General features: G+C 37.0%; 1 long non-coding RNA gene across 1 annotated transcript; it reads right to left on the bottom strand.

Moving 5' to 3' along the window:
* Positions 1–6,767: 6,767 nt before the first annotated feature.
* On the bottom strand, positions 6,768–25,636 carry LOC109187056. The gene is made up of 3 exons (XR_002055214.1): positions 25,611–25,636; positions 14,078–14,088; positions 6,768–6,880 (listed from the first exon to the last, which is right to left on the bottom strand). It is a non-coding gene; the product is annotated as an uncharacterized LOC109187056 (long non-coding RNA).
* Between the last annotated feature and the right edge of the window lie 214 nt (positions 25,637–25,850).

The raw sequence follows: 25,850 nt of genomic DNA on the forward strand, positions 1-25,850 counted from the left end.
TGGTGTACATCGTGATTAAACATTGTTGCATTGACAGTTGAAACACCATCAGAAATTGCAACATTTAGCATGTACCTGTACACTCAGATATTAATAATAATAATAATAATGTAACTTAGGTATTCAAACAGTACTTTAGGTGATTTGATACCTCTTCATTGTGAGACCATCGGTCTGTCCGCAGTGCAAACATCTTAGGTGCAACCCCTCAACAGCATTAATTTTCTTGTTGCAATAGTTGCAACCAACGTAGTACTCAACGGCTTTGTCGGCCAGCAATGTGAGCCTTCCTCTAACCCAGACAATAGGTTTCTAAATAAAATGGAAACCAACAAAGCGCTTAGAGAAACTGTGACATTTAGTTAAGCCAAATGGAGAATAAGTAAGTAATACGAACATAGAACATATGGTATGAAAAGGAACACAGAACAACCTGATTTAAGTGAGCATCAATAGCTAAAGGAGGGGACTTCGGCTGTGCAACAGGGTCTACTAACATTACTAATGAATCCAGATAAGTTTTTGCAACAATTGAGTGATTGATCACTTCTGCATTCTTTTCCTTCCTACAGTCATTCAATAACTGTTATTACAACAAAGGCATAATCCTTCTTGTGAGGAACAAATTAGCTGCAAAAAATACCAATCATTTAGAAGCACTGCAGCATCACCAGCTGGATTAATCTCAATTGATGAATCATAGCGCGTCGCTAGTGACAAGCCTATTTGAACAAAGATCAAAAGTCACGAATCCAATGTCTACACAAACATATATTACTGTTATTATAAATATTAATATTAATATAAACACGGATAAAATATGTACGCCAGTAAAGATATAGCCACAGTACAGAGTACCCTGGAAAGCATTCACTGCCAAGCCTTCTGCATAGATAATAGGGAATCTACCTTGACGAAGTTCAACCCCAATCTCAACTCCTTGAGTGAGCGCCAAGTTTTGCCACAAAGTTAGTACAACGGTTTTCAATCTACAATCAAACCATACCCGAAAGGATGAAAGTAACAACACAATAGTTCTGAATATAATTGCAATATTTCTTAAGCAAAGCAGCAAGTCGAATACTAATTGTTCATGACAACAAAATCATTGATTTTCTCCTGTCTATTTTTAGTGAGTATGAACTGCCTTGGTAACTTGTAAGCAACAACCACAAGAATGTCTTCAGTTACACAGAGCCCATGATGAAATTTAAACACACGTGTTAGAGAGTGAGCATGAAAAAGAAATTCTAAACTAAGCGAGGTTAATAAATCAAGGCAAAGATCAACGAGGCTTGACTATACTTATCATTTCCCGAGACGACAAACAGTCAAAAAAGCAGGAAAACAGAGTCAACGTTGGCTGCACAATATGGTCCATTTGAATTCCTTTACCAAGATCAACATCTTCTATCATTGTCCTCCTTGTTATGCTCCAAATATGGTTATATTTAGGATCAGGCAGATTTGAAAGGTCTCTCGATGGCCTCACTGACGCGTTTGAAATAACGTAGGTCCCATACAGTTTAAGCCTTTCATCAAGCACGTCAATATCATTATCATAAGACATCGCTTAGACTTTATTGCCCTACGAAAAGAAAGACAAGTTAAATACCAAATAATTTAATTCAATATGAAATAACCGAAACGAACTGTTGAATGCAATTTGGCATGAACACAACATAAACACCGTTTGTTTGACAAGAGAATTGTGGCTTACTGCACTATCCTGAAGTATGATGGGTTAGTACTTCTTCCCAGGCGTGGACTTCGACTCACGGGTATTATTTTTTTTGACAACTAAAACTTTACATTTCCAATTCTGCAACTGATGGGTGGCGTCATGTATCAACACCAAGCCTTCCATGGTTTACAAAATCATAAGCATAATTATAAAGGAACAAAAAAACAGTAACTCAATTGCTTAGGTCACAGGTAAACTTACTTGTAAAAAATGTCATGCACATGGCCATTGTTGTCATGTAAGTGACGTATATTTGCAACTGATATATTATTAATTTTTTTGTTGATTGCTTATTCTCTCAGCAGGGGACAACATTTCGAACCAAATTCAACAGCAGGAAGTCATGATATTCCGTTGGAAACAATTGTACACAACAACTACAAGCACGCATGTATACAACGCAGCTAGATTTGTAACGAAGACATTAGCGCGAGCAATCAAATTAACGCGCTATCAGACCCGCAAACAATCATCTTCCAGTCACACAATGGCTAACGATACAGAATAACCATGCCGGAAGAAGATTATCCACAGAGCGCATCCGTAAAAGGCAAGATATCAGAAGTCGTAGACCGCAACGTTTTCAGCAATTGAATAGTAGTCCGCCGCTACCATCAGTAGATAGGACAGAACCAAGGACGTCACAATTCAAAGAGCCACACGCGACAAGTTGAACAACGACACTCAATTGAACCGGCGACACAGTCACACAACGAGACATCGATTGCATGCATAAGGTATTGAAATCTGGACACACGGCAACAATCAGACACACGGCCCCCATCAGACGGCACTACCGATAACATCACCAAGAGACCCGTAGGCAGACAGAAAAAAGCGGACACCAGCAGAAACAGGAAATCTCGTCAAAGAAAGCCAACAAACAAGAAGAGCAGTAACAACAGAAAAGAACGGTGTTCGTATAATGGACAATCTGTGAAAAGTGACGGTCAACGAAAAACAAATGGCACAATCAGTAGAGATCTGGTCGCAAAAAAGATGTGGGAGAGAAGTTAAATTCCAGCGAAGCAAACCACCAAGCGAATACGTCGCAAACAATGTAACAGCAGAAGCGACCTACAACGGTCTGGCTAACAGGAGAAGCTCCCATGGCAAGGACACAAATAGCCAGCACACTATACAATCGGTTGTTGTTTAAGGTTAAATAAAACAACAGACGTTCTAAAACATAGTTGCATAGTTTTGGACGTATAAGTAACAATTGGCAGTAATAACGACGTAATTAAACAGATGCAGAAAAAAAATATACCGTAGCGCATGGAACATGCAGATAAATCTCTTGGAAAAGGCACATACAGAATAACAGATTCGTTTCGATTAGCGATTTAATTTGAAGCTAACGAATAACGAAAAATAAAGGCGCACACGCATGCAAACTAAATAATCTCACGGCACACATGATCAATTTCCAGATAAAATGGCCGGCACATGCAAACCAGCAAAGAACAACAAAAAGTAAGATGGACTGAAAAACAGTCGGTCCAAAACGACATAAGCAAAAAGATCTCGTCAAAACCGACAATCTATTAATATGAGCTAAAATTTGACTGCATACCGGCATAAGTACAAAGTTTCCACCAAAACTGGCCATCTATTAGTAATAACACAATTTTACAATGTACGGGACGAAGCATGGTATAACCATACCAAAGGACAAGTATACAAAGAACGTCAAAATACTGCCTATATGCAAACGAAGTCCGTTTATCTAAGAATGTCACTGCAACGAGCAGCCACCGGGGTCAGAACGCGTGGACAGCTTCCAACAGCGAACAATAAACACTCAGTAATCAGGTAACTCACAGGAAAAGTAAAGGGAGTAACAGTAGTCGGAATGAAGGAAGAACACAGCTTGCGAATAGGACGCGGGTGTCCATGATAGGACAAGGACAACGGAAAGACCAGGCTCAATACATGGAAGAAAAGCGTACGCCGTGAACGACTTAGACGCTTGTGCAGAAGGCATCTACAGAAGAATTTCAAATCGCGAACCATATAACCAGCAAGCAGGCGTCGACTGACAGAACAAGAGACGGTCAGTTTCGAAAGTTTATCAAACGTAGACTGATAGAACAAAAGACGTTCAGCTTGAAATTTTTAACGCAAATGTGCGGTGTAGGTAATCAAAGAGAATCCAATATTAAGGAAAAAAACCGGCAGAGTTGATGAGAGCGACTAAAGTAGGGGCATAAGCAGAGATAGCACGAACAGCATGCACCGCCGACCAAACCTAACAAACGTGTAGAACACATGTCAACAGACGATAAACATAGGAAGCGAAAAGCTGCGCCATTTAATACAAACCATCACATAATCACACAAAGACGCAACATGAATACCAGCAATAAATGACCCCGAATACAGTACAGAGAACAGTAAATAAGAAAAGGAAAAACGAAAGAGTACTAGACGGGAGTTACACAAGAACAGCTGACCGGTAATAAAAAACCGCACAAAATGAATGCATTCGTCGCCAAGGGTCAATAAATATCATCAACATCATCAATCATCAATAAATATACCGGATAAGAAGCGACCTTATAGCCAACAGTAAAAGAGAAACAGGGTAAACATACCTCGCTCTGTTAAGTCCAGACCAGCACAATGATAGAAGCATCCAAACACCGAGACTTTATCTCACACACCATATATATATATATATATATATATATATATATATATATATATATATATATATATATATAAAGAAGTTGTCAACCACTTCCCACGACAAGCAAACGATAGAATAAGCAAACGTGCAGAACTGACGTTCACCTACAGATACGACCACGAAATCCCCCAATATCGCGAGAAATAAGTACAGATTGCGGAAGATGAGTATGGTGGAAGCTGAGCAAAGCCGATAAAAGGACAAAAAAAAAAAAAAACTAATGAAATAAAAAACAATCAATTGTGCCGAAAAGTACAGAGGTACAGAAGATAAGTATGGTGCAAACTGACTAACGGCGATAAAAGGACGAAAAAAAACAAATGTAATGAAAAAAATAATAAATATCAGTGTTGGCCAAAGTCATCTCATCACTACAGTCGGTATGGTCGAGAAGAGATGGCCAAAACGTGGCTGACGAAAGCAGATGTCGTTTACAGGCCACTGTCCACCGGAAGATGAACCGATTTTACCGGCCCTATTAACCGCCGATGCATCGGTAAGGGCAAAAGAGTCAAAGCGAATGCATCATTAAGAGCAAAACTGTGATAGATTATCTCGAGTACTATAGCGAAAGCACAGAATACAAGGAAAACCATCTGAAAATGTCATGGGCAAATATCACTGAGCCTTTATGCGTATTTAAAGATTTCCTAACAGCACAAGTTTAATACGTGAGTGCAAAAAAGGAACAGAGACAAAGAGGCTTGACAGGGAGGTCAAAAGGTAAATAAATAGGCCAGATATTAGTATAAAAAAGTGCTACTGTGACTGGAGTTCGTGGGACAATTTAAGTCTTCAAGATAACAATAACAGCACTTGTAGAGTTTTTGTTTCTTGCACTTGTAGAAGAACATAGCAGCACTTCATATCCATCAAATATTATCACTAGCTAAATAGTGGAGAAAACTAATAAACCAGTTTATACGAAAGAATCCCCTCTAATATATACCACAACACAAAATATAGACAACAAAAGGATGAGACAATGTGTATAAAATGAATCTGAATAGAGTAGGATTCACATATTGAGCGTATATTGTCAAATAAAATTGTAGTTGAATTAGAATTGAATGATACTTTATAGTGTTGTAATGAAATTAATTATGATGTGTATAAAATGAAACTGAATAGTATGTGTCATATATTGGGTGCATGTATATTGTCAAATGAAATTGTAGTTGTATTAGAATGATATATTAGTAATGTTGTAATTAATGAAATTATAATGTGTATAAAATTAAATTGAATAGCATGTCTCTTATATAGTATATATTGTCAAATGAAATTGTAGTTACGTTGAATTAGAATGATACTTTAGTGGTGGTGTAGTGAAACTACTATGTGTATTAAATGAAACTGAATGATCCACACAATTATTGAACTATGGTTACTTCTATCTGTCGATTGATCCATGGTCGATAAAACTCTGAGAATACACTTTATGAAACAAATATGGGAGATATTGAGAAGATAAACAAAGATAAGTGAAACTTATGAGAATATCGCAACGAAGATAAGAAAGGCTACTACATGGACCTTATCGGAATTTGTTGTCTACAATTGTTTACGGTAATGATTTTTTCTTAAAATTATTCAAATGTCGTATTGCTTTATGGTCCACCCTTCATGTAATTTGAGTTGGGTCGGATTTTGATAGTTCAGACTTACATTACTTTTATTTTAAAGATTTTTTAAGCTTATAAGTTAAGAATATAGTTATTTAAGTTTCTTTTACATATAAGATAAAATTGATCTCAACAACAACATATGTAAAATTGGAGTGAATTCCATTTTTGGTCCTACTGTTATAGGGGTCATTCCAATTTTAGTCCACCATAATTATTTTTACCACATTGCGTCCACTATTATTAAAAGTGTTCCAATTTTAGTCCACTAAAAATCTAAAATGGACTAAAATTGGAACACTTTTAATAATAGTGGACGCAATGTGGCAAAAATAATTATGGTGGACTAAAATTGGAAAAACCCCTATAACAGTATGACCAAAAATGGAGTTCACTCGTAAAATTGATCTCATCAACAACAACAACAACAACAACAACAACAACAATAATAATATTATTATTGCTTTAAAAAAAAATATTATTATTAGCAATATGTCACCTCCTTTTCATGTGCTTTGAGACCTGTACGTTGTTGGTATAAAATGTGGAGTAATCAAATTAAGATTTTTTTTTTCAAGGAGTTATCATTCAATATAATATGTTGGATTTTCACATGTTGCATTATCATAATCAAAATATTTAATTATTTATTAGGAAAAAAAAACAACATGACCAAGAATAATTATAAATTGTCATAAACTGCATCTTAATATTTCATTGAATTTCACATCTTGCATTCTATTCTATCTCCCCTCAAACTCAATTTCATGAGAGAAAGGGGCAAATATTAATTGAGACAGGAAAAGTTATGGAAAACATCTATATCTATATATATATAAAAGTAAAATCCTCCTAGTCAAGTTGTTGGTGATAATGAACCAAAATTGATTTAATATCGTAAAATAATATTTATATATACACACACAAGTATATAAAATATTATTTAATATTTGTCCGAAATATATATATACACACAAATATATATACAATGGATCCAACGATTATATATATATATATGTATATCTACGAAAAAGATATACCAATATATATCAACCAAAAATTGGAACAAATAATCCTCAGAAGTTTGTTTTATATGTATATGGTTTAAATTTGTTTTGCATTGGTAGTTAATTACTATACAATCATGTAAATGAAAATCAAAAGTTTCATATTTAGTTCTTATTAATATACATGCAATGATGCAATTGCATATATTGAAAAAAGTAGAATATAAATTTAATAAAGTATATTTTATTGGTAGTTTTATTTTAAAAAATGTAATATTTCACAACTATTTCAGGTAAACACTTTAGCAAGTTGTTTGTATATTACATTTATTAATTTCTTTATTTTTATTTTGTGAAAATATTTCATGCATGAAAATTGAATGTAGATGTATCATATCTAATTCTTTATCATAATATTCTTTTTAATTTTATTGCGATAAAGATTGTATTTATGAGTTTAGACATTGGATGAATTAACAACTATCATATTCTTTTTAATTTTATTGTGATGATGATGAAGATTATACAGATGAGTCATGAGTTTAGACATTGGACAAATTAACATGGATGTTAGTAAATTAAAGGATGTGGCAACACCTAACTTGCACAATTAATATATAGATTAATTAGTCTTGGTGTAATCGGAATTACTGATAAATGAGAATATATATTTTCTTTTGTAGTTTACCTACTAATGTAACTTACTAAGATGTTTGTAATAACTATTTATTTTAATTAATACGATGTATTAAAAGTTTATTATTTTAGCTAATTACTCATTTTAAATATCAAATCTTATTTAATTGATAGTATGTTTTTGAAAATCAATAAAATAATAGTATATTCTTTTTTTTTTTTTCAATTGTAATATCGCAATGTTTCCTATATAGTTATTACATAACAAATCTTTAAAATGAATAAAGGTTACATATCGTATTTACACATGAAACTTATTTACAGTAACAGTAGTTGTTAGTATTATAAAATTACTTCAACATAGAAATATTACAAAAATTTGTTATTGATAATTAACTAATTAATATGTATTAAAAAGAATCATTGACTGAGAAAAAATGGCATGAAAAGTAGATCACTTTGAAAAGGAAATGATAATTAATACTTGATTAAAAATGGCACATAATATATTACTGGAAAAAGTAGATCAATTTGAAAAGAAAATAATAATTAATACTTGATTAAAAATGGCATAGAATATATTACTGGAAATAATATATATATATATATATATATATATATATATATATATATATATATATATATATATATATATATATATATAGGCTCCGGATCCCATGAGGTCACTTATATGGATGAGGTCATGAGATCTCATCCCATCCATTAAATTATTACAAATAGAAGGTTGAGATTGAATGAGATTTCTTATATATTTAAGGTAGTAGTCTAAGCATAAGGGTGAATTAGTCATTGTATTCTTAAACTATTTTTGGTTACAAATCAATTGGGATACATACCATCCGTATGGCAATATGATTAGATATATATTAACAGTAACAAACGCTATTCATTTTGTGGCCTGAAGTGTGTGTTCCTGAAGTCTACATGTGGTCTGTGCAAGTTCGTGTTATGTCTGTGCAAGATTTCTCGGTAATTGAGTTTAGCCTTTTCAATTTTAATATTATTGAAGGTATGTGCTACTTATATGTTTTTAGCATTTGCATGTTAGAATACAGTCTGTGCAAGATGTCAGTCATGTTTAGGTAAGCGTGTCCAAAATAGTTTAATAGCGTGTGGAAATTATGTTTTAGTTGTGCAAGTTTGTGTAATAGCATGTGCAAGTTTGTGTAGTAGCCTGTGCAAATTACTGTAAAGTGTATGCACTGTATTCATAATGAGAGTGCAATATATGTGAAAGTGTTTTGTAATACTGTGCAATTCAATTTTAATGATAGATTGTATATATTATGAGCAATTCAATTTTAATACAAGTGGAGGCTATGTGATATTTATATGTTTCTAGCGTATGCATGTTAGCATAATGTCTGTGCAAGATGTCTTGTATGTTTAGTCTAGCGTTTCCAATAAAGTTTAATAGTGTGTACAAATTTTGTTTTAGGGTGTGCAAGTTAGGGTAGTTGCATGTGCAAGTTAGTGTAGTTGCATGTGCAAGTTACTGTAAAGGCTATGCACTGTATTTGTAATGAGAGTGCAAGATATGTGAAACAGTGAGGAAGGACAACTAATAAACATATTTCATAGATGTTTAGGCATGGCTAAAGCAAGACCAGACAAACTGCAACAGATGAGATAGTGGATGGAAGCGTTTGAAGCGACATTAGGGGCGGGGGAAGAACAAGGGCCGGGACGTCTGAATTTGGGAAACATGCAATTATGGGATCGTATTGCAGTGTTCCAGCCCCAGAGGTGATAGAAGTGCACCCACCTCCATAGCAAAAAACAAAGGGTCGGGCAAACGGCTGAAATCAGCTAGGGAGGTAGCAATGATGGAGTAGGTTAAGAAAAAATAGCCGAAGCTGCCCACAAAAGTAGTTATGACACTAGTTTGTTATTATTGAGTAGCCCAATAATGTTTGCATTTTAAAACGCTGGTTGTGTGAGTTGATGATGGTGTGGTGTTATTTAAGGCGAAATATGCCCTAGCCTTTATTGAGATTGACAAACAATTATAAATTGATAAATTCTCCATTAGACGACGAATTGTACATGCGTGTGCATCATGTGCGACCAAATAAAACTGCGTAATAAGTCATGGAGAACAAATTAAGGGGGCAGTGTTGTTGGGTTTTGGTGGTCTGTGCGTGGGAATCACACGGTTAGTGCAAGTGTAGTAGGTTGAGTTGGATGACGGTCACAAATGTATGTGTAAACTGCTCAAAAAGGTGTATGCGTTAGCGTATGGAGCAGTGTGCGAATAGGTGTTAGTTTAATATGAGCTGGATATTGTGGCATTCCGATTTATGGGTGCGTTGGTGCGATTTAGAGTGTTAGTTTAATGTGAGCAGGATAATGTGGCATGCCGATTTATGGGTGCGTTGGTGCGAATTAGAAGGATTTTTCCATTGAGACAGCTTCTTAAAATGATTTTAAATGATGGTTTTGCGTACATATAGACGTGAAGGTATGAAGAATTTGCCCTAGGCTTGTGCATGAAAATGAGATAGCCTGTGCATACACATTCGCATTTACAACCTGCATTAATAATGGTATACATAAAAACGTAAAGGATAAAGTAACTGCATTCAATACAACATATGAGTGCACAACGTAGTAATATCGAAATGTTTTAACAAATTTAACAATGAAATGTTTTGCAAAAGTTTGAAATGCGGCCAAGGAAAATATTTAACATGCAAATTTAAAACTGAAGTGTATGCAAAAGTTTGAAATGCGGCTACAGAAAATATGAAATGTATCGTGATGTTCAAGGACGACCGCCCACACTGCTGACGATCGCTTGTAGACGTGTATTGCTCTGAAACATAAGAATTTCAAAAACATGCTGCACGCACAAGGCGAGTAACGCACGTGCATCCCCCTAGTCAGGCCACAATCCCACGAAGCAATCGACTGGCATACGTACGTCTCCATGTGACGCATTGCAAACACCTCATAATCCAAAATAATAGATGAAACAAACTCACCACCAAAGTAATTCGCACGTGCCATAATAATGAACTGCACACCAAAAACACAAATAAACAACCCTAGACGAACTACTGCACATAGTCAGTAATGTATACTCTTGAACGAAAACCCAGAATGAACTAATACAAAATAAATAAAAGTGATAAAGAAGCACACACCATAAACCTACAGTGCACACAGCTCAAAGACCCAAACCCGGTGACCAAAATGAAACTGAAATACAAAAACGTATTTATAACGAAAATGAACTTAAAACGAAAATTACAACACACCTTGAGCAAACAAGTGCACAAATTATTCCCCACAATCAATGTAATTGCTCACATGCTATAACCCGTAATGCACAGACATAAGACGCACACACCATAAGTACGCAATGCACACTGCATTATTAAACTGTTTTCCCACAAATCCAAACCCAACCCAATGACCACAAATGAAAATGAAATACAAAAGCCTATTTTTAACCACAATAGGAAGCCGCACCCACCATAAGAACTATACGCACACTGCACCAAACACCAAACAACGACACTGAACGCACCAAAATAAAGGTCCAACAACAGAGAATAAGAAAACAAAAAAACAAAGGTCGGGTTGCATACACGGCAAAATTAAACACACACGATATGTATGCACAAAACCCGCACACACACCCCATTTAAACTAGTTTAGATGCAAATCACCGCACCAAATACACGAAAACAAGTAAAAGAAAACCATTAAAAAGCAAAAAAACAAAACCAAAGCCACACTCCCAGCTGCGAATAACATGAGAACATTTTTTTTTAAAAAAATCCACGAATAAAATCACCAACTCACAACTCCCTTTCAGAACCCCATCCCCCCACTGCCAATCACCGCACCAGTACAATCAAACCAACACCCCCCCACCCTTACTCGCCAAACCACGGATATGCAAATAACATGCCGGCCAGACACGGCCTTTACCCCTAAACCCCCCCCCCCCCCCCCCCCCCAAAAAAAAAAAAAAAAAAAAAAAACCCAAACCAGCACAATACGAGAACCCAAAATACATATCAAGTTATTAATCTGGGCAAGTTAACTTGGTTTACAATACTCCGAACAACAAACACCGATCGCACACGCCGACCTCCTATAACGCACCCACCTCCCCCCGGACGAATACATACTCACCCCATCGTCCATCAACCACCGGAAGCCCCCCGACCTGCCATTACCCGAAAATATTCAACCAAACCAGCAAAAAGAAAACGAGGCAAAATAATCGTAGAAAATCCCCCCAAAAAAACCCTACTATCCGGCAACAATCCACCCCCAAAACCCCCGAATTTTTGGCCATCGCCGATAAACACATGCAATACCACGAAAGCGACCCAATCAAACCAGGGAGGATATCGGAATACCTGGATTGCATACGGAAGAACCACCCCTTTGACGCTTATCCCGAAGGATTGAAGAACCGGCCATATCGAATGGAAGTACGGCAACGTGTACTGGCGTCGTCGCTTCCCTGAAGATCCCGGACGGAGAAGAGAAGCAGCGCGGATGTGACTGCAACCGGCGAGAGAGAATGGCAGAGAAGAGCACAGTAGACAAAGTGAGGAATGCGAGGAGATGGTAAATAGAATTGTGAAGATACATAACAACTTAATTAAACCATAATTAACTTGGACAGGCCCATAAAATCGGGTAAATAATTTACTGCCTATTAAAGATACAACCAAAATGACGTTAATGGCCCTAAACTTATTAATAAACCAGCGCAAACATTAATACAAGGTATTAAATCTGGAGCATCCAAATCTGAAAATAAACGGACAAGATTAGGCCTCACGACCTTGCCTGCCAATACTAACCTCACCGGATCCAAAAAAAAAAAAAAATAAAAAAAAAAAAATATATAATATATATATATATATATATATATATATATATATATATATATATATATATATATATATAAGAGCGCTCATATGCGGCGGGGTCTTACGGTGCGGCGGTGCGGTCAAATTCCAGAATACACCAACAGTGTAATAAAAACACACCCCAATGAAATGTAATAAAACATCACAAAATACACCACAGACTCAAAAAAATACACCATATAACTCACCACCCCCAATGGTGTATTTCCGAACAGTGTATGGTGTTTTTACTCACACCTAATGGTGTGTGTTTGGTGATGCAGGGCTCTGTTTACTCTGTTTTGTGTGGTGTATTTCCTAACGTTGATGGTGCATATTTGGTGAACTATTGGTGTTGCCGCACCGTAAGAAATAACCGCACCGTAAGACACTGCCGCACCTGAACCCGCCTATATATATATATATATATAGATTTTGAATCCGGTGCACACCCCCTACTTAGCCGAGTCCGTAAGCACACTCCGTGATCGTTGATGATGTTTTTTTAACGGTTGAGATGGTGGGCTAATAAGATTCACGTGCGCCTGGTGTAGGGGTGGTTTTGTCATTCCTCTTTGTGTTTTATTATGACAAGTCATAAATTCAGCCGGTTGATTTGCGTGTATGAGTAGATAAAATAGGATTGATTTTAGGTTTCTCTCCCCTTAATCTCTTTTCCGCAGCCTCCTCGTTCCTCGCGGCCCTTCCATTCTTCTCATCCCTCCGGTACACACAACGTCCGAAGAACCTCCATGGCTGGTTCTAGCAGGCGGCAGTCCAAGCGGCTTAGGGCGTCTCTTCTGCTTCCGGTGCCGGTACTATTTTCTCCGTTTTTTTTTCCTTTTTTTTGTTTGTTTCGGGATCTTTTTTTTGCTGGGGGTTTGTGGGTTTGCTACAGTTCCGAACGGATTTTGGGTTGGGATTTAGGTTTTTGTATTTTGCTTGCGTTGTAGTTCTTCAGTGCGTGTTTTTTTTGGGGGTTTCACCGGGATGGTTTTGGCATTCATCGGTGTTCTTAGGGTTTGGGGGGGGGGGGGGCTGCGGCGAGTGCTATAGTGAGTGGTGTACGATTTCTGGGTTAGTGTTCGCCTTTTTTTTTTTTTTTTTTTTTTTTTTTTTTTTTTTTTTCCTCTGAACGTATGGGGTCTTGGTTTGTGGTGGTTCGAAGGTATTGGTTGTTTCTTACAGTTGGGGTTTTGGGGGTAGGCGTAAGAGTATGTGAATGTGAGCGTTTTTGTTGTTTTTTCTCCGGTCGGTGGGTGTTGGCGTGTGGGTTAGTAATCTTGATGGCAGATTCCTTTGTTTAATTGCCTGTGTAGCCTACTTTCTTTCCTCAAAACTGCAACCTTTTTCAACCTCTTCCATGACAGCTCTATCTTCCCAGGAAACCCGAGGAGTTTTTCCGGGCTGATTTGCAGAAACACACGATTTGTGTCGAAACATGGCAGCAGATTAGCCTCCTTATACAAGATCACTCTATATATTTCTTTGTTTTTTATTTTTCTTTTGATACTTCGTAGGATATGTTCCACATTCGAAGGTACATTAGTAGGACCTAATGTAGATGTGCTCCCCCACCTTTGCGATCTCCATGCTTTTTGAATGTTGGTGTATTCTCTGACACTTGGAACCATAATACTTACTACTCCCTACTATTTTGCAAACATTTGGTTTTAGCTGCTGCTGCTTCTTGTTTTTTTTTTTTTTTTTTTTTTCCAGATACTATTGCCTTCTCTGAGATTTCTGCTTTCTAATTATTGAGAATTGGAAAGACAGTTTCATAACTGAGATGTCTTTCTTCAATTTGACTTACCCATCTTTTCCAGGTTGATAATTTTCACTTTTTTTTTTTCCAGATGTAGCATAAAGATTGTGAGGAGTTTCAGCATTGTCTCACACTCTTCTGATCTTATCCCCAAAATGAAATTTCCTATTTGAGCATTGTCATACCTTGAGAGTAATGATGGCAAGTGGTCTTGTTATAGTATTAGAAACAACTTAGCAGAAGAGAGTGCCATGTTTTGTTTTGTTTTGTTTTTTTTTTTGTTTTTTTTTTTGCATTACTGTTTATTATTGTTTCAACAATGTGTCTTAGTTTTAAAGTTGAATTCAACAAGCTTAAATGCAATTTAAATGTTTTGCTAAATATATTGCCTATACCTGCACTACAATTCATGTTTTGAATTCATTCATGCATTGTAATTCATGATTTTCAACCTCCAGGGAATGGGGTTTAACCCATGGAGATACAAGTTTCTTCTAGTAGTTCATGCCTTCAGGGCAATGAGCAAAGAGACTTGGGAAAAGAAGATGGAGACTTATAAGAAGTATGAATTTTATGAGGCTGAGATATTCAAAGCTTTTGAAGTTGTATACAGAAAGATTGGATTTCTCTATTGATCATGACCTGCATATGAAGAGAGAGCCAGATACTCTTTTATCTCTTTTATCTGCCAAGGTGTATATTTCACCATTTTTGCCTAGAATATTGGTTGTTAATGGATGACATTTAGGCTTTCACACAACCAAGATGTAACTGAAGTGACTCAATTTAATTAAATGGTTGCTTTCTTGCCAATAATTCATTACATGTGTAATGTGTTTAAATCAATTGCCTCCAAAAGTTGATTTTCTTCTCATTGTATAGAAGTATCAGAATTCGTGTGGTTCCAGTGTGACATTGCCTTTTCATCTATTTAAACCCATTGCATAATATGTGATTCATTCGCACACACCACAACGCGTAAATGCACACGCCCCATCATCATTACGCACACGCTTCTCCATTGCTCGCACACCACACCGACAATTAAACATCTGCTACCAAAATAAATTTACCCAACACGCACTAACCGAATCCATGACACGCACAGACCACTACATGAATACGCACACTCCATAATTAAAAATGCACATACCCCCCATACCTCTACCCATTCAGTAATTTTCTTCCATATACGGTCAAACCACATGCATTCAACCATATCCCCAATAATAACTTAGCTCCTTGGATCTCAAATTACAGGAAAAACATTTTACACCTCCAATTCACCAAAACGCACACGCCACAACAGTAACATGCACACACCATTACAAGTAGACACACAAACCACAATTCCAAACGCACAGACCCGCAATACTACTCTTGTGACGCCCAAAAATTACAAACCACTTCTACCTATTTAGTTAATTTCTTCCATATCCGGGCAAACAACATACATTCAACCATACCCCCAATAATAACTTAGTTCCTTGGATCTCGAATTACAAGAAAAACATTTTCCACCTCCAATTCACCAAAACGCACACGCCACAATAGTAACACGCACACACTATAACAAGCAGACGTACATACCACAATCCCAAACGCACAGACCCTCAATACTACTCCCGTGACGCCCAACCAATAACAAACCACTTCTACCCATTTAGTTAATTTCTTCCATATTCGGGCAAACAACATGCATTCAACCATACCCCCAATAATTCTTTAACTCCTTGGATTTCAAATTACAGGAACACGCACACGCCATTACAAGATGCACAGACCGCAATTCCAAACGCACAGACCCCAAACACTACAGCACTAAATTTCCGTACTAATACTACATGTTCGTATCTCATCCACAGATACTTTATATTTGTTAACATTCTTATTCCATCTAATATTATGTTAAATATTACTAATTTATTTTAGCCATAATTAACAACACTATTACAATGACACTTTTATCCTTATTTTTAAATTCTAACCTTAATTATCTAACACATCTCTTTCAATCACATCCATCAAATTCTAGTAACTTAATGGTTGTGATGAGACCTCATGACCTCATCTAGTATAAGGGGTGCACCGGATTCGAAGCCTATATATATATATATATATATATATATATATATATATATATATATATATATATATATATATATATATATATTTTTTTTTTCTTTTTTTGGTTCCTGTGTGGTCAGGCCTTCCCGTGCGGTCAGTGCGGCATACACCATTAGGTATGCATAAATGCACCATATAATGTTCGAAAATACACCAGAATGAAATGACAAAAAATGCACCATACAAAAAAAATATACACCACACATATAGTGTATTTACGAACACTGCGTGGTGCATTTATGCATACCTAATGGTGTATGCCGCACTAACCGCACGGGAAGACCTGACCTCACAGGAACCTGACCCTATATATATATATATATATATATATATATATATATATATATAATTTTTGTCTTCCATTTTAACACTTTATAAATTCACGGATTTACAAAACAAATGACACCGAGATGTCAGCTTTAGATGTATGTATGTATGTTATTAATAATTAACTAATTAATATGTATTAAAAAATCATTGACTGAGAATAAAAATGGCATGCAAATTATACCAATTGAAAAAGTAAACAATAATTAATATTTGATTAAAATGGCATGGAATATATAAATTCTGAATATATATCAATAATTATATTAATAATTATAGTATAAATTAATTGATATGTATTAAAAAAAATATTTGACTGAGAATAAAGATGACATGAAAATTAGACCAATTGAAAAATGAAAGGATTATTAATACTTGATTACAAATTAAAAATGATCCCAAATTGACTCAAATGAAAAAGAAAATGGTCGGACCGTCCAAACAATAGTATAAGTAAACTGGAAAAAGAATTTGTTAATTGGAAAAATAATTGACTCTGATTGAAGATAGCACGAAATGTATAAATTGTGGTATAATATTTTAAGAAAAAAAAAGATCCTCATATTGACCATGTCGAAAAGGAAATAGATTAACTATAGTATATGTAAAATCGAGAAACTATCTATTATTAAAAATTTATTGGAAATATTAAAAAATTATTATTATTAATTAACTAATTAATATGTATTAAAAAAATTTATTGATTGAGAATAAAAAATGACATGCAAATTAGGCCAATTGAAAAAAAATGATAATTAATACTTGATTAAAAATGACACGGAATCCTTTTAAAAAATGGCACGAGATCTATAATTTCCAAATATATAACGACAATTATATTAATAATTATATTATAAATTAATTGATATGTATTAAAAAATATTTAACTAAGAATACAAATGGCATGAAAATTAGACTAATTGGAAAAGGAAATTATTATTAATACTTGATTTAAAATTAAAAATAATTCCAAATTGACTAAAATGAAAAAAAAAAATAGTAAGTCCGCCCAAACAATAGTATATGTAAATTGAAAAAGAAATCTGTTAATTGAATAAATAATTGACTGGGATAAAAAATTACACGAAATATACAAATTATGGTATAATATTTTTTTTAAAAAAAGATCTCCGAACTTAACAATGTCGAAAAGGAAACGGGTTAACAATAGTATATGTAAATTGAAAAAATGTATCTGTTATTAATAATTTACTGGAAATAAAAAAAAATATTAATAATTATCTAATTAATATGTATTAAAAAAGAATTATTGCCTGCTAATAAAAATGACATGAAAATTAAGTCAATTGGAAAATGAAATGATAATTAATACTTGATTAAAATGGATCAGAATATATTACTGGAAATAAAGAAATATGTTATTAATAAATAACTAATTAATCTATCTACATATAATTAAAAGTAAAATCCTCCTAGCCAAATTCCCCCGCCCCCAAAACTTAGGGGCATTTCTGTAATATCTATGTATATATAATTAGTCTATATATAATTCATAAATATTCAGTATGTGACTAATTAGTTATGGTAATTAATTAATTAGTTTATAAAAGTTATTCCGTGTGAAGTTTAGTTGACTAAAATTTAATTAATTATAAAAATTATATATTCATATCCGTGTATATATAAGTAGTCTATATATATTTCATAAATATTTCGTATGTGACTAATTAGTTATGGAAAGAATATTGTGGTAATTAATTAATTAGTTTATAAGATTTATTCCGCGTGAAGTTTAGTTGACTAAAATTTAATTAATTATAAAATTTATATATTCATGTAGTCTTTTTTGGTAAGCAAATATTTAATAGAAATTAATTAAATATATAAATAAATGTATTTTACGCTCTTATTATCATATACTTAAATATTTTATATTTTTTTGCTCAAATAATTAATAATTATTATTTTATATATATATTTTTAATTTTTTTATTATTAAAATTTTGAATTATTTAACATTTTGACTAGGAGTTGACGGGGAATGGAGAATCCCCGTCCCCGCCTAATTCTCCGTTAGGACAGGGATGAGGAATTTTTTCAATTCCCTGCTGGGGACGGGGATGGGAACGGGGTCGCAGTGACGGGGACAGGGAGTATACTCCCCGCCCGCCTCGCTTCGTTGCCATCCTAGAATATGTACTTAAAAATGGAAAATGGTTACCAAATTCTAAGAATAAGTAACCATTATAATTGTGAGAATAATGGAAACAAATTCTACGTAATAAATGAGAAAATTCTTTTGAAATTTTGCGTAATTTTATAAGAAAATAATAGTTTATTAATTATTATTTACAACAATCTATACTATTAATAAAATACAAATTATCCTCTTTAAATTTTCCGCCCAAACTAATAAAAAATATTAATTAATTCGTAAAAAAATTAATAAAGCTTAATTGGTAACAAAATTTTATATGAAAATTAACTAATATCTAATGAATTGTTACCCCAAATTAAAGTCAATATGTACTTAAAAATGAAAAATAGGTAACAAATTTTGTGAATAATTAAACCATTATAATTTTGAGAATAATTAAAACAAATTCTGCGTAATAAATGAAAAAATTCCTTAAAAATATTGTACTACCATCATCATTCAACTCAGGGTGAAAAGAATTATACTACCATCATCATTCACAGGTGTATATGATTCAAAACTATCAAGATGAAATGACAATATGCAGGCACATCGGTTATCCTCATCTGTTCATAACATTCACATGCAACCCGAAGTGGACTGAGATTGAGCGGTATGTTGCACAACGTGGGCTTAAAGCAGAGGATATACCCGATATTGTTTGTTGCGTGTTTAAGATGAAACTTGATGCTATGATTGAAGATATCAAGACAGAAAAACTGTTTGGCGACATATGTGGAGGTATTTGATTATCATACGTACTCTAATGTGCCTTAATTAAATTTAAATTTCATGTATAAAATTACTTTTTTTTTATTTTAATTTTCTGCACAGTTATCTACAGAATTGAATTTAAAAAAAGATGACTCCCTCACGCGCACATATTGCTATTTGCCAAAAGAATGAATTGGGCACATTCCACACTGGAAGTTGATGCCTTGATTTCTGTTGAGATTCCAAACCAAGATGCGGACAATAAGTACAATGACACAGTTAGCGTTTTTATGTTGAACGGACCGTGTGGACAACTCCGGAAGAATTCGCCATGCATGGTAAATGGTAAATGTTCGAAGTATTTCCCCAAAAAATATGTTAGTCAGACGATTCTGGATAAAGATGGTTACCTAATCTACATAAGGCGTGACAATGGACGCACAAAATAATATTGAAGTGTGGACATTGTTAGCAATAATAATATTTATGTTATAGCATATGGTTTATTCTATGTGGTTATTATTCATCTGACTAGGCTTGTCTATTGTATAGGAGATATTTGTGGTAGCTTTCCTATAGGACTCTTCATTGTACTCTCTTTCCTGATCTAATGTGAATTCAGTTTGTTCATCTGGTATCAGTTAGCGTTAGGCTAGGAATCCTATTCTGTGTTTCCTCTCCCACCACACCATGTCGACAAACTCTTCTGAAAGAACCGTTACTACCACCACCGCCCCAACGCAACACTCCGGGCCTCCCTAAATGCTGTGCACCATTTTGTTTCGATTAAACTAAACAATCGAAACTTTTTATTCTGGCGCACCCAGATTGTTCCATTCTTGCGTGGGCAGGGCCTCTTAGGCTTCATCGACGGCAGCTCCTCATGTCCTCCGGCGACAGTTCCCGCGGCGGTGCAACCTGGCGACTCCGGCACCACCGTAGCAGGGTCGACCGTAGATAACCCAGCGCACACCGCTTGGGTCCAACAGGATCAATTGATCTTGTCTCTCCTGATCTCATCGCTCTCAGATGAGGTTATGTCTCTGGCGGTTGGTCGGGAGACTTCCAGAGATGTTTGGCTCGCAATCAACGAATCGCTAGCATCTTCCACGAGGGCTCGGTGCCTCAATTTGTTAGGGCAATTCCAAACACTCCGGCAAGGCAGTATGACGGCCTCGGAGTATCTCGGCAAAGCCAAATTGCTGGTTGAAGCTCTCTCCCTCGCCGGTCACCATCTCACCCTCGACGAACAGGTTCTCTACGTGCTGCGTGGACTCCGGCCGGAGTTTCGGGCGTTAGCCAGTGCTCTCACCGTGACTGGAAAGTCGGTGACCCTATCCCAGCTCGGTGATCTTTTGCAGGCGCAGGACTTCATTCAAGGCGATGATCTCTCTGCGATGGATGTTGGAAATAGCTCATCTCCGGTGGCCCTGTATGCTGGTCGCGGTGGTCAGACCAGTGGGCACGGCGGACGGCAATCCGGGAATCAGCGCGGTCGAGGGCGTGGCGGTGGACGGCAGAATGGCGGAGGTCGTGGCCGTGGCAATCCTCGGTGTCAGATTTGCCGGAGTCACGGTCATACGGCCGTCTACTGCTACAAACGATACACGGAACCTGCACCACATGCCAATGTCGCCGTCGCAGGAGGCTCGCCGGCGGACGCCACTCAACCGGACGCTTGGTTCCCTGACACCAGAGCGTCCACCCACGCGTCGCCGGATGAGCAGCAGGTTGGGCAGTCCGAGCTCTACACTGGCAGAGATGTGCTGAAAGTAGGCAATGGCGCAGGTTTGAATATCTCCCGGGTTGGCCGTACAATTATCCCATCCCATTCCAGAGTATTAAAAATGCCTAATATACTGTTTGTTCCCAAATTGTCGTTACCCTTATTATCTGTTTATCGTTTCACTAACGAAAACAACGTCTTTTTCGAGTTTCATAAAGACTCTTTTTTTGTGAAGGATTGCACTACACGGGAAACGCTTCTTAAAGGCTCCGCGGTAGGCGGTCTATACAAATTGTTGGTGCCTCGGGCGCATTTTGCATTTCTATCGGCAAAAGCTACACCCTCTGTCTGGCATCAACGATTGGGTCACCCTCATAAACAAGCCCTGCAACGAGTCTTGAAAAACTGTCCGGTCACGTCAAATAAAGCCCATGCGTCAGGAGTCTGTACCGCGTGTCGACTTGGCAAATCAGCTCGGTTTCCTTTAGATAGAGTTAGTTCGTCAAGTTTGAATATTTTAGATTTATTGTATACAGACATCTGGGGGCCTTCCCCGGTTATTTCAGATTCAGGCTACCGATATTTTGTTTTGTTCGTAGATGACTGTACACGTTTTTCCTGGTTTTATCCCTTACGGCTAAAATCAGATATATATAAAGTGTTTGAATTGTTTCGGGCGATGGTAGAACGGCGGTTTTCCCGTTCTATCAAAGCCATTCAGTCTGATTTAGGGGGTGAGTATCGCCGCCTCCACAAAACGTTTGAGTCTTTAGGCATCACACACAGACAATCGTGTGCCTATACCCACGAGCAAAACGGCCGCGTTGAACGCCGTAATCAACACATTGTCGAAACTGGCTTGGCCTTATTAGCCGAAAGCTCAGCTCCGTTAAAATACTGGGATTACGCTTTTGAAACAGCAACACAATTAATTAATTGCTTGCCTTCATCAGCTATATCTTATGAAACCCCACACTTCCGTCTACATAAAACCTCTCCACCATACACTTTCTTCCAGGTGTTCGGGTGCAAGTGCTACCCTTATCTTAGGCCATATAATCGGCACAAGATTGAGTACCGCTCTGCACCCTGTGTCTTCTTAGGTACCCAGTTTCTTTTAGGGGATACCGTTGTATGGACTTAACTACAGGGAAGGCATTTATCTGCCGTCATGTGCGTTTTGATGAATCAATCTTCCCATTTGCTTTGCAGACGTCTTTGCAGGTCAATACCAGTCCGGACTCCACTCCCGCACCTTGGGGTGTTGGACCCGTGTTGGTCAATCCCATGCTTGCCCCGGTTCTTGATGAACCACCCATTGCGCAACAACCGGTGCCTATGGCTATAGAAGGGTCGCCTCAGACTGCTCCCCGACGAGGTCGACCCCCGGGACGGTCTAAACGTCCTCAACCCCCAGTTGAGGATCATGTCATGCGCACCAGGTGCAAAACTCGGGGCACAAACGAGCAATTTCATGCCCTGACCATCACTGTAGACCCCACTTGCTATTCTCAGGCCGTGGGCCATCAGTAGTGGCGGGATGCCATGGGCCATCAGTAGTGGCGGGATGCCATGGATCAGGAGTTCAATGCACTTATGCACAACAATACGTGGAAATTAATTCCCGCAACCCCGAGTATGAATGTTATCGGGTGCAAGTGGGTGTTCCGCACCAAGCGCAAAGCCGATGGTACAGTTGAACGGTATAAAGCCCGTTTAGTAGCAAAAGGGTTCAATCAGGTAGCCGGAGAAGATTTTTTTGACACCTTTAGCCCCGTGGTCAAACCCACAACAGTCCGCATTCTGTTTTCTCTTGCAGTATCCCGCAATTGGGTGCTCCGTCAGCTAGATGTTCACAATGCATTCTTAAATGGACGCCTAGCTGAAACTGTCTACATGAAGCAACCTCCCGGTTACGAAGACCCCGCTCATTCGGGACATGTCTGTCATCTGCAGCGTTCTCTATATGGACTCAAACAGGCACCTCGGGCGTGGTTTAACAGGTTGCATGAGTTTTTGACATCAACAGGTTTTTTGGCATCCAAAACCGATGTCTCACTCTTCTACTATACGACAGGGAAATCACGGGTATACTTGTTAGTCTATGTCGACGACATAATCATGATGGGAAACGACTCGGCTTTGATTGACACACTCCTGCATCAGCTATCCACAGCGTTTAAAATCAGGGACCTGGGTACACCCAACTTCTTTTTAGGGATTGAAACAGTGCCCTCGGGAGACGGTCTTGTTCTGTCGCAGCGCCGCTATATGAAGGATATCATGACTAGGTCAGGTATGACAGATTGTAAAGCTCTGGCCACCCCAGCTTCGGTTACTCAGCCCGCGTCTCCCTCGTCAACTCCGTTTGAAAATCCGACGCAATATCGTCGCATTGTAGGGGCTCTACAATATCTCACCATCACACGGCCCGATCTCTCCTACTCGGTTAATAGACTGTGCCAGTTCATGCACTCTCCGACGGATGACCACTGGGCATTACTTAAGCGTGTTCTGAGGTATATAAAAGGGACTCAAGACTATGGGCTTCGTTTATCTGCGTCGTCAGCTTCTGATCTACATGCATATACGGATTCGGACTGGGCCGGTTGTCCGGTAGATAGTAAGTCCACTAGTGGATACGCAGTGTTTCTCGGGGATAATCTTGTGTCATGGGTTTCTCGCAAGCAGCGTACAGTCGCCAGGTCATCCACCGAAGCCGAGTACAAAGGGTTGGCCGATGTTTCAGCAGAGGTTACGTGGGTTATTTCTTTACTGCGTGAGTTAGGGTTACACTCCGGCTCCCCTGCCACACTATGGTGTGATAATTTAGGGGCTACCTACCTAGCAGCCAATCCGGTCTTCCACGCCCGCACTAAACATGTTGAAATTGATTACCACTTCGTTCGAGACAAGGTGGCTTCTGGGGATTTCATTGTTAGTTTCGTCTCTACCAAGGATCAGCTGGCAGACATCTTCACCAAACCTCTACCAGCACCACGTTTTCAGGCTCTACGAGACAAGCTCAATGTTGTTGCTCTCCAACCTTGTGCTTGAGGGGGAGTGTTAGCAATAATAATATTTATGTTATAGCATATGGTTTATTCTATGTGGTTATATTCATCTGACTAGGCTTGTCTATTGTATAGGAGATATTTGTGGTAGCTTTCCTATAGGACTCTTCATTGTACTCTCTTTCCTGATCTAATGTGAATTCAGTTTGTTCATCGACATGATCCAATTGCAACTATAGTTCAAAGCATCTTCCCAACCGCGAAGTATGGAATGCTAGAAGAGTCGCACATAGAAGGACGAGCGATCCTCTCACCGACTTTAGATGTTGTTGATCAAATTAATCAGTATATGTGTGACATGAACACTGCAAAAGGTCAGACGTATATAAACTGTGACTCTTTGTGTAAGGTAGAATCAGATAGATGGTGATAATCTCTCACAAGTACATACTCCTGAATTTTTAAATAGATTGAGATTGTCTGGACTTCTTAATCATTCATTGACAATAAAGGTTGGTGCACCTGTTATGTTACTGCGAAACATAAACCACTCTCTTGGTCTTTGCAACGGTACGCGCCTCATCGTTACAAGATTGGCGGATCATATTGTCGAAGCAAGAATAGTTAATGGAACGCAACAAGGAAACAAAGTTCTTATACCACAAATGTCTCTCACCCCTTCTAATACGAGATTTTCATTCAAGTTCCAGCGTAAACAATTCCCGTTGATGCTAGCATATGCAATGACTATCAACAAAAGTCAGGGTTTTAATCACGGTTAATTGTACGTGACTTTTTCCCGAGTCACTCATCCTGATGGCCTTAAAGTTTTAGCTCTAGACGAGGATGGACAAACTTCTGTTAGTACTACTAATGTCGTCTACAAAGAGGTTTTCAACAATGTCTAATTCAAAACAGTTATATTATGTATACTTCTTGCACAAATATAACAAAATTGTTACATATCTACATATTACGTATATATTCCGTTACAAAAAATTCTATAGCTAAATTACTACACAAAGATAATGAGACCAATTAATTCAATTTCGAAACATTCATACAAACCTTCAAAGTTAAAATTTGCACTATCGAATATGAAGCAAATTATAATTCATATATTATAACGAATACATTCCGTGCATCGCACGGGTACAAATACTAGTTCTATATAAACCCTTTTTCATCTTACTAAATTTAAAGATCCATAATTTAATTTAATGGATCTTGCAAATCAATGGGTACATATGATTATGAGGAATTTCTATTTCCTTGCGCAGATAAACCAATGAAAGTAATTCAAAAACTACATGCACAATATGTATTTGACAAGTATGATTCATAACAGTTCTTTTACTTTTGGAATAAGATTTTGGTAGTTTTGACATAATTTTTTTTTTTTCTTTTTTCTTCTCTT

The sequence above is a fragment of the Ipomoea nil genome, unplaced genomic scaffold (genome assembly GCF_001879475.1).
Source record: "Ipomoea nil cultivar Tokyo-kokei standard unplaced genomic scaffold, Asagao_1.1 scaffold1416, whole genome shotgun sequence".
Taxonomy (NCBI): Eukaryota; Viridiplantae; Streptophyta; class Magnoliopsida; order Solanales; family Convolvulaceae; genus Ipomoea; species Ipomoea nil.